The sequence below is a fragment of the Triturus cristatus genome, chromosome 8 (assembly GCF_964204655.1).
Source record: "Triturus cristatus chromosome 8, aTriCri1.1, whole genome shotgun sequence".
Lineage (NCBI taxonomy): Eukaryota > Metazoa > Chordata > Amphibia > Caudata > Salamandridae > Triturus > Triturus cristatus.
Genome location: NC_140591.1, coordinates 57,516,051 through 57,527,348, shown reverse-complemented (window position 1 = coordinate 57,527,348; position 11,298 = coordinate 57,516,051). Strand labels below are relative to the sequence as shown.

The following is an 11,298-nucleotide window of genomic DNA, read 5'->3' as shown; positions in this document are numbered from 1 at the left end:
GGTCGTTTTTCTTTTAAAACTCTGAGTGGACCAGCACTGTATTACACAGACGTATGTCGCCTGAGTAGGTAAGCTATGTCATCTCAATACTGACAACTTTGTTCAAGGAGAAGTGAAAGCTGATGCAGACAAGAGTTTACTTTGAAAAAAGTATACAATGGGATAAATTCGTCATCAAAGCTGATGGCAAGAGAGGTGGAAGCAAGTTTAGAAGGAGGACAGAAAGACAACTTTTTGTTGAAGTTATCATGTTGTTGATCAGTTGATAAAATATTTTGAGAAATAAAGAAAAAAAAACTAGAGCTGATTTCAAGAAATATTTTGCAAGAATGTAGGATCCCCTCGCACTGTGCTGAAAGTCAGGATTGAATCAGGTACCTTAAGCTCTTCAGTCTAACGATCTCCCAACTGAGATATTTCAGCCAACAAGTCCCTGTGGCCTCCTGATGTATTATTAATAATTGTAGACGATACATACAGAACCTGGTCATTCTATTTTCGTTTATAGTTATGTGTTAAAGTGTCCAGTATCATTCAGCAGGTAACTTGGTCTGATGAGTGAATATCCTTTTTAGGGGACAAGGTAGGTAGAATTTTTTTTTCTAAACTCTGAATTGACTTATACTCTGAAACACAGACCTATATGGCCAGGGTGTACAAGCTATGTCATCTGACTACTGACAGTTTTGTATAAGGGGAATTGGAGGCTGATGCAGGCAAAGCTTTACTTTAAAATAAAGCAAGAAGTTGCAAATAAATGAGGCATAGTTGAATACAAGAGAGGTGGAAGCAAGTTTGAAAGGAAGACAGAAAGTAAATAATATGTTGAATTGATTGTGTTGTTGATCAGATTGATAAAAGGTTTTGATAAAGAAGAGCGTTGATTTAACTCCAAACAGCTTTTGTGACATGAAAAGCAGAAGTTGAAATTGTGCCGAAACCCGGGATTACACCAGGGACCTTTAGATCTTCAGTCTAACGCTCTCCCAACTGAGATATTTCGGCCTGCTGGTAGTTTGGGTCTTCATCCTTTCTTTTAAACTTCCCAAGAAAAGAGATGCTCAACCTCATGCTAGAGCTATGTTTTAAGATGTCCTGTATCATTCATCAGTTAACGGGTGCAATAGGTAAATAGCATTTTTCGGATCCAGGTTAGGTAGCTTTTTTTTTTACTCTGAATGGACTAGCACCATATTACACAGAGGTATTTGGCCTGAGTAGGTAAGCTATGTCATCTGAATACTGAAATCTGTGTTCAAGGAGAAGTGGAAGCTGATGCAGACAAGAGTTTACTTTAGAAAAAAGCATGAAATAGGAAACATTTGTAGTCGAAGCTGAATGCAAGAGAGGTGGAAGCAAATTTAGAAGGAGGACAGAAAGACAATTCTATGTTTAATTGATCATGTTGTCGATCAGTTGATCAAATATTTTGATAAATAAAGAAAGAAAAACTTGAGCTGATACCAAGAAATATTTTGTGACAAGCAAGAAACCTCTCAGACTTTTCCGAAACCCAGCATTGAACAAGGGACTTTTAGATTTTCAATCTAACACTCTCCCAACTGAGCTATTTCATCCAGCTGGCCATTTTGGCTTTCTGTTGTATTTTTGATAATTGTTAAAGATAAATGCAGACCCTGGTCATTCTATCTGCATGTGCAGTTATGTGTTAATTTGTCCAATATTATTCAGCAGCTAAATTGGTCTGATGGGTGAATTTCCTTTTTAGGAGCCAAGTTAGTTAGAAGATGTTTGTAAACTATGAATGGACTTATACTCAGACACACAGACCTATATGGCGAGGGTAGGCAAACTAGGTCATCTGACTACTAACAGTTTTGTATAAGGGGAACTCGAGGCTGATGCAGGCAAAGCTTTACTTTCAATTAAAGGAAGAATTGGCAAATAAAGCAGGTAAAGTTGAATACAAGAGAGGTGGAAGCAAGTTTGACAGAAAGACAGAATGTAAAAAATATGTTGAAATGGTTGTCTTATCGATCAGCTTGATAAAAGGTTTTGATCATTATAAACAACGTCAATATGAGTTGACTCCAAATAGCATTTGTGGCATGCAAAGCAGAAGTTCAAAATGTGCCTAAACCCGGGATTGAACCAGGGACCTTTAGATCTTCAGTCTACTGCTCTCCCAATAGAGCTATTTCATCCAGCTGGCGATTTTGGCTTTCTGTTGTATTTTTTATAATTGTTAAAGATAAATGCAGAACCTGGTCACTCTATCTGCATGTGCAGTTATGTGTTAAATTGTCCAGTATTATTCAGTAGCTAAATTGGTCTGATGGGTGAATTTCCTTTTTAGGAGCCAAGTTAGTTAGATGATGTTTGTAAACTATGAATGGACTTATACTCAGAAACACAGACCTATATGGCGAGGGTCGGCAAGCTAGGTCATCTGGCTACTAACAGTTTTGTATAAGGGGAACTGGAGGCTGATGCAGGCAAAGCTTTACTTTCAATTAAAGTAAGAATTGGGAAATAAAGGAGGCAGAGTTGAATACAAGAGAGGTGGAAGCAAGTTTGAAAGAAAGACAGAAAGTAAATAATATGTTGAATTAATTGTATTGTCGATTATCTTGATAAAAGGTTTTGATCATTATAAACAAAGTCAATATGAGTTGACTCAAAATAGTCTTTGCAGCATGCAAAGCAGAAGTTCAAAATGTGCCGAAACCCGGGATCGAACAAGGGACCTTTAGATCTTCCGTCTAACGCTCTCCCAACTGAGCTATATCGGCCTGCCAGCAGCTATAGTATTCAGCCTCTTTTTTTGAACAATCCCAGAACAGAGATGCAGAACCTGGATTTTCAATCTGAGGTTAGAGCTGTGTTTTAATGTGTCCTGCATTGTTCAGCAGCTAACTGGTGAAATGGGTGAGTAGCGTTTTTGGGATAAATGTTAGGTCGTTTTTCTTTTAAAACTCTGAGTGGACCAGCACTGTATTACACAGACGTATGTCGCCTGAGTAGGTAAGCTATGTCATCTCAATACTGACAACTTTGTTCAAGGAGAAGTGAAAGCTGATGCAGACAAGAGTTTACTTTGAAAAAAGTATACAATGGGATAAATTCGTCATCAAAGCTGATGGCAAGAGAGGTGGAAGCAAGTTTAGAAGGAGGACAGAAAGACAACTTTTTGTTGAAGTTATCATGTTGTTGATCAGTTGATAAAATATTTTGAGAAATAAAGAAAAAAAAACTAGAGCTGATTTCAAGAAATATTTTGCAAGAATGTAGGATCCCCTCGCACTGTGCTGAAAGTCAGGATTGAATCAGGTACCTTAAGCTCTTCAGTCTAACGATCTCCCAACTGAGATATTTCAGCCAACAAGTCCCTGTGGCCTCCTGATGTATTATTAATAATTGTAGACGATACATACAGAACCTGGTCATTCTATTTTCGTTTATAGTTATGTGTTAAAGTGTCCAGTATCATTCAGCAGGTAACTTGGTCTGATGAGTGAATATCCTTTTTAGGGGACAAGGTAGGTAGAATTTTTTTTTCTAAACTCTGAATTGACTTATACTCTGAAACACAGACCTATATGGCCAGGGCGTACAAGCTATGTCATCTGACTACTGACAGTTTTGTATAAGGGGAATTGGAGGCTGATGCAGGCAAAGCTTTACTTTAAAATAAAGCAAGAAGTTGCAAATAAATGAGGCATAGTTGAATACAAGAGAGGTGGAAGCAAGTTTGAAAGGAAGACAGAAAGTAAATAATATGTTGAATTGATTGTGTTGTTGATCAGATTGATAAAAGGTTTTGATAAAGAAGAGCGTTGATTTAACTCCAAACAGCTTTTGTGACATGAAAAGCAGAAGTTGAAATTGTGCCGAAACCCGGGATTGAACCAGGGACCTTTAGATCTTCAGTCTAACGCTCTCCCAACTGAGCTATTTCAGCCTGCTGGTAGTTTGGGTCTTCATCCTTTCTTTTAAACTTCCCAAGAAAAGAGATGCTCAACCTCATGCTAGAGCTATGTTTTAAGATGTCCTGTATCATTCATCAGTTAACGGGTGCAATAGGTAAATAGCATTTTTCGGATCCAGGTTAGGTAGCTTTTTTTTTTACTCTGAATGGACTAGCACCATATTACACAGAGGTATTTGGCCTGAGTAGGTAAGCTATGTCATCTGAATACTGAAATCTGTGTTCAAGGAGAAGTGGAAGCTGATGCAGACAAGAGTTTACTTTAGAAAAAAGCATGAAATAGGAAACATTTGTAGTCGAAGCTGAATGCAAGAGAGGTGGAAGCAAATTTAGAAGGAGGACAGAAAGACAATTCTATGTTTAATTGATCATGTTGTCGATCAGTTGATCAAATATTTTGATAAATAAAGAAAGAAAAACTTGAGCTGATACCAAGAAATATTTTGTGACAAGCAAGATACCTCTCAGACTTTTCCGAAACCCAGCATTGAACAAGGGACTTTTAGATTTTCAATCTAACACTCTCCCAACTGAGCTATTTCATCCAGCTGGCCATTTTGGCTTTCTGTTGTATTTTTGATAATTGTTAAAGATAAATGCAGACCCTGGTCATTCTATCTGCATGTGCAGTTATGTGTTAATTTGTCCAATATTATTCAGCAGCTAAATTGGTCTGATGGGTGAATTTCCTTTTTAGGAGCCAAGTTAGTTAGAAGATGTTTGTAAACTATGAATGGACTTATACTCAGACACACAGACCTATATGGCGAGGGTAGGCAAACTAGGTCATCTGACTACTAACAGTTTTGTATAAGGGGAACTCGAGGCTGATGCAGGCAAAGCTTTACTTTCAATTAAAGGAAGAATTGGCAAATAAAGCAGGTAAAGTTGAATACAAGAGAGGTGGAAGCAAGTTTGACAGAAAGACAGAATGTAAAAAATATGTTGAAATGGTTGTCTTATCGATCAGCTTGATAAAAGGTTTTGATCATTATAAACAACGTCAATATGAGTTGACTCCAAATAGCATTTGTGGCATGCAAAGCAGAAGTTCAAAATGTGCAAAACCCGGGATTGAACCAGGGACCTTTAGATCTTCAGTCTACTGCTCTCCCAACTGAGCTATTTCATCCAGCTGGCAATTTTGGCTTTCTGTTGTATTTTTTATAATTGTTAAAGATAAATGCAGAACCTGGTCACTCTATCTGCATGTGCAGTTATGTGTTAAATTGTCCAGTATTATTCAGTAGCTAAATTGGTCTGATGGGTGAATTTCCTTTTTAGGAGCCAAGTTAGTTAGATGATGTTTGTAAACTATGAATGGACTTATACTCAGAAACACAGACCTATATGGCGAGGGTCGGCAAGCTAGGTCATCTGGCTACTAACAGTTTTGTGTAAGGGGAACTGGAGGCTGATGCAGGCAAAGCTTTACTTTCAATTAAAGTAAGAATTGGGAAATAAAGGAGGCAAAGTTGAATACAAGAGAGGTGGAAGCAAGTTTGAAAGAAAGACAGAAAGTAAATAATATGTTGAATTAATTGTATTGTCGATTATCTTGATAAAAGGTTTTGATCATTATAAACAAAGTCAATATGAGTTGACTCAAAATAGTCTTTGCAGCATGCAAAGCAGAAGTTCAAAATGTGCCGAAACCCGGGATCGAACAAGGGACCTTTAGAGCTTCCGTCTAACGCTCTCCCAACTGAGCTATATCGGCCTGCCAGCAGCTATAGTATTCAGCCTCTTTTTTTGAACAATCCCAGAACAGAGATGCAGAACCTGGATTTTCAATCTGAGGTTAGAGCTGTGTTTTAATGTGTCCTGCATTGTTCAGCAGCTAACTGGTGAAATGGGTGAGTAGCGTTTTTGGGATAAATGTTAGGTCGTTTTTCTTTTAAAACTCTGAGTGGACCAGCACTGTATTACACAGACGTATGTCGCCTGAGTAGGTAAGCTATGTCATCTCAATACTGACAACTTTGTTCAAGGAGAAGTGAAAGCTGATGCAGACAAGAGTTTACTTTGAAAAAAGTATACAATGGGATAAATTCGTCATCAAAGCTGATGGCAAGAGAGGTGGAAGCAAGTTTAGAAGGAGGACAGAAAGACAACTTTTTGTTGAAGTTATCATGTTGTTGATCAGTTGATAAAATATTTTGAGAAATAAAGAAAAAAAAACTACAGCTGATTTCAAGAAATATTTTGCAAGAATGTAGGATCCCCTCGCACTGTGCTGAAAGTCAGGATTGAATCAGGTACCTTAAGCTCTTCAGTCTAACGATCTCCCAACTGAGATATTTCAGCCAACAAGTCCCTGTGGCCTCCTGATGTATTATTAATAATTGTAGACGATACATACAGAACCTGGTCATTCTATTTTCGTTTATAGTTATGTGTTAAAGTGTCCAGTATCATTCAGCAGGTAACTTGGTCTGATGAGTGAATATCCTTTTTAGGGGACAAGGTAGGTAGAATTTTTTTTTCTAAACTCTGAATTGACTTATACTCTGAAACACAGACCTATATGGCCAGGGTGTACAAGCTATGTCATCTGACTACTGACAGTTTTGTATAAGGGGAATTGGAGGCTGATGCAGGCAAAGCTTTACTTTAAAATAAAGCAAGAAGTTGCAAATAAATGAGGCATAGTTGAATACAAGAGAGGTGGAAGCAAGTTTGAAAGGAAGACAGAAAGTAAATAATATGTTGAATTGATTGTGTTGTTGATCAGATTGATAAAAGGTTTTGATAAAGAAGAGCGTTGATTTAACTCCAAACAGCTTTTGTGACATGAAAAGCAGAAGTTGAAATTGTGCCGAAACCCGGGATTACACCAGGGACCTTTAGATCTTCAGTCTAACGCTCTCCCAACTGAGATATTTCGGCCTGCTGGTAGTTTGGGTCTTCATCCTTTCTTTTAAACTTCCCAAGAAAAGAGATGCTCAACCTCATGCTAGAGCTATGTTTTAAGATGTCCTGTATCATTCATCAGTTAACGGGTGCAATAGGTAAATAGCATTTTTCGGATCCAGGTTAGGTAGCTTTTTTTTTTACTCTGAATGGACTAGCACCATATTACACAGAGGTATTTGGCCTGAGTAGGTAAGCTATGTCATCTGAATACTGAAATCTGTGTTCAAGGAGAAGTGGAAGCTGATGCAGACAAGAGTTTACTTTAGAAAAAAGCATGAAATAGGAAACATTTGTAGTCGAAGCTGAATGCAAGAGAGGTGGAAGCAAATTTAGAAGGAGGACAGAAAGACAATTCTATGTTTAATTGATCATGTTGTCGATCAGTTGATCAAATATTTTGATAAATAAAGAAAGAAAAACTTGAGCTGATACCAAGAAATATTTTGTGACAAGCAAGAAACCCCTCAGACTTTTCCGAAACCCAGCATTGAACAAGGGACTTTTAGATTTTCAATCTAACACTCTCCCAACTGAGCTATTTCATCCAGCTGGCCATTTTGGCTTTCTGTTGTATTTTTGATAATTGTTAAAGATAAATGCAGACCCTGGTCATTCTATCTGCATGTGCAGTTATGTGTTAATTTGTCCAATATTATTCAGCAGCTAAATTGGTCTGATGGGTGAATTTCCTTTTTAGGAGCCAAGTTAGTTAGAAGATGTTTGTAAACTATGAATGGACTTATACTCAGACACACAGACCTATATGGCGAGGGTAGGCAAACTAGGTCATCTGACTACTAACAGTTTTGTATAAGGGGAACTCGAGGCTGATGCAGGCAAAGCTTTACTTTCAATTAAAGGAAGAATTGGCAAATAAAGCAGGTAAAGTTGAATACAAGAGAGGTGGAAGCAAGTTTGATAGAAAGACAGAATGTAAAAAATATGTTGAAATGGTTGTCTTATCGAATAGCTTGATGAAAGGTTTTGATCATTATAAACAACGTCAATATGAGTTGACTCCAAATAGCATTTGTGGCATGCAAAGCAGAAGTTCAAAATGTGCCTAAACCCGGGTTTGAACCAGGGACCTTTAGATCTTCAGTCTACTGCTCTCCCAACTGAGCTATTTCATCCAGCTGGCAATTTCGGCTTTCTGTTGTGTTTTTTATAATTGTTAAAGATAAATGCAGAACCTGGTCACTCTATCTGCATGTGCAGTTATGTGTTAAATTGTCCAGTATTATTCAGTAGCTAAATTGGTCTGATGGGTGAATTTCCTTTTTAGGAGCCAAGTTAGTTAGATGATGTTTGTAAACTATGAATGGACTTATACTCAGAAACACAGACCTATATGACGAGGGTCGGCAAGCTAGGTCATCTGACTACTAACAGTTTTGTATAAGGGGAACTGGAGGCTGATGCAGGCAAAGCTTTACTTTCAATTAAAGGAAGAATTGGGAAATAAAGGAGGCAAAGTTGAATACAAGAGAGGTGGAAGCAAGTTTGAAAGAAAGACAGAAAGTAAATAATATGTTGAATTAATTGTATTGTCGATTATCTTGATAAAAGGTTTTGATCATTATAAACAAAGTCAATATGAGTTGACTCAAAATAGTCTTTGTGGCATGCAAAGCAGAAGTTCAAAATGTGCCGAAACCCAGGATCGAACCAGGGACCTTTAGATCTTCAGTCTAACGCTCTCCCAACTGAGCTATTTTGGCCTGCCAGCAGCTATAGTATTCAGCCTCTTTTTTTTAACAATCCCAGAACAGAGTTGCAGAACCTGGATTTTCAATCTGAGGTTAGAGCTGTGTTTTAATGTGTCCTGCATTGTTCAGCAGCTAACTGGTGAAATGGGTGAGTAGCGTTTTTGGGATAAATGTTAGGTCGTTTTTCTTTTAAAACTCTGAGTGGACCAGCACTGTATTACACAGACGTATGTCGCCTGAGTAGGTAAGCTATGTCATCTCAATACTGACAACTTTGTTCAAGGAGAAGTGAAAGCTGATGCAGACAAGAGTTTACTTTGAAAAAAGTATAAAATGGGATAAATTCGTCATCAAAGCTGATGGCAAGAGAGGTGGAAGCAAGTTTAGAAGGAGGACAGAAAGACAACTTTTTGTTGAAGTTATCATGTTGTTGATCAGTTGATAAAATATTTTGAGAAATGAAGAAAAAAAAACTAGAGCTGATTTCAAGAAATATTTTGCAAGAATGTAGGATCCCCTCGCACTGTGCTGAAAGTCAGGATTGAATCAGGTACCTTAAGCTCTTCAGTCTAACGATCTCCCAACAGAGATATTTCAGCCAACAAGTCCCTGTGGCCTCCTGATGTATTATTAATAATTGTAGACGATACATACAGAACCTGGTCATTCTATTTTCGTTTATAGTTATGTGTTAAAGTGTCCAGTATCATTCAGCAGGTAACTTGGTCTGATGAGTGAATATCCTTTTTAGGGGACAAGGTAGGTAGAATTTTTTTTTCTAAACTCTGAATTGACTTATACTCTGAAACACAGACCTATATGGCCAGGGTGTACAAGCTATGTCATCTGACTACTGACAGTTTTGTATAAGGGGAATTGGAGGCTGATGCAGGCAAAGCTTTACTTTAAAATAAAGCAAGAAGTTGCAAATAAATGAGGCATAGTTGAATACAAGAGAGGTAGAAGCAAGTTTGAAAGGAAGACAGAAAGTAAATAATATGTTGAATTGATTGTGTTGTTGATCAGATTGATAAAAGGTTTTGATAAAGAAGAGTTTTGATTTAACTCCAAACAGCTTTTGTGACATGAAAAGCAGAAGTTGAAATTGTGCCGAAACCCGGGATTGAACCAGGGACCTTTAGATCTTCAGTCTAACGCTCTCCCAACTGAGCTATTTCGGCCTGCTGGTAGTTTGGGTCTTCATCCTTTCTTTTAAACTTTCCAAGAAAATAGATGCTCAACCTCATGCTAGAGCTATGTTTTAAGATGTCCTGTATCATTCATCAGTTAACGGGTGCAATATGTAAATAGCATTTTTCGGATCCAGGTTAGGTAGCTTTTTTTTTTACTCTGAATGGACTAGCACCATATTACACAGAGGTATTTGGCCTGAGTAGGTAAGCAATGTCATCTGAATACTGAAATCTGTGTTCAAGGAGAAGTGGAAGCTGATGCAGACAAGAGTTTACTTTAGAAAAAAGCATGAAATAGGAAACATTTGTAGTCGAAGCTGAATGCAAGAGAGGTGGAAGCAAATTTAGAAGGAAGACAGAAAGACAATTCTATGTTGAATTGATCATGTTGTCGATCAGTTGATCAAATATTTTGATAAATAAAGAAAGAAAAACTTGAGCTGATACCAAGAAATACTTTGTGAGAAGCAAGAAACCTCTCAGACTTTTCCGAAACCCAGCATTGAACAAGGGACTTTTAGATTTTCAATCTAACACTCTCGCAACTGAGCTATTTCATCCAGCTGGCCATTTTGGCTTTCTGTTGTATTTTTGATAATTGTTAAAGATAAATGCAGACCCTGGTCATTCTATCTGCATGTGCAGTTATGTGTTAAATTGTCCAATATTATTCAGCAGCTAAATTGGTCTGATGGGTGAATTTCCTTTTTAGGAGCCAAGTTAGTTAGAAGATGTTTGTAAACTATGAATGGACTTATACTCAGACACACAGACCTATATGGCGAGGGTAGGCAAACTAGGTCATCTGACTACTAACAGTTTTGTATAAGGGGAACTCGAGGCTGATGCAGGCAAAGCTTTACTTTCAATTAAAGGAAGAATTGGCAAATAAAGCAGGTAAAGTTGAATACAAGAGAGGTGGAAGCAAGTTTGACAGAAAGACAGAATGTAAAAAATATGTTGAAATGGTTGTCTTATCGAATAGCTTGATGAAAGGTTTTGATCATTATAAACAACGTCAATATGAGTTGACTCCAAATAGCATTTGTGGCATGCAAAGCAGAAGTTCAAAATGTGCCTAAACCCGGGATTGAACCAGGGACCTGAAGTTCTTCAGTCTACTGCTCTCCCAACTGAGCTATTTCATCCAGCTGGCAATTTCGGCTTTCTGTTGTATTTTTTATAATTGTTAAAGATAAATGCAGAACCTGGTCACTCTATCTGCATGTGCAGTTATGTGTTAAATTGTCCAGTATTATTCAGTAGCTAAATTGGTCTGATGGGTGCATTTCCTTTTTAGGAGCCAAGTTAGTTAGATGATGTTTGTAAACTATGAATGGACTTATACTCAGAAACACAGACCTATATGACGAGGGTCGGCAAGCTAGGTCATCTGACTACTAACAGTTTTGTATAAGGGGAACTGGAGGCTGATGCAGGCAAAGCTTTACTTTCAATTAAAGGAAGAATTGGGAAATAAAGGAGGCAAAGTTGAATACAAGAGAGGTGGAAGCAAGTTTGAAAGAAAGAC

The 11,298-nt window shown here is 37.6% G+C and overlaps 1 non-coding gene across 1 annotated transcript; it reads right to left on the bottom strand.

Annotated features, from left to right (window-relative positions):
- Window positions 1-9,682: 9,682 nt before the first annotated feature.
- TRNAF-GAA (transfer RNA phenylalanine (anticodon GAA)) lies at window positions 9,683-9,755 on the bottom strand. The gene has a single exon. It is a non-coding gene; the product is annotated as a tRNA-Phe (tRNA).
- Between the last annotated feature and the right edge of the window lie 1,543 nt (window positions 9,756-11,298).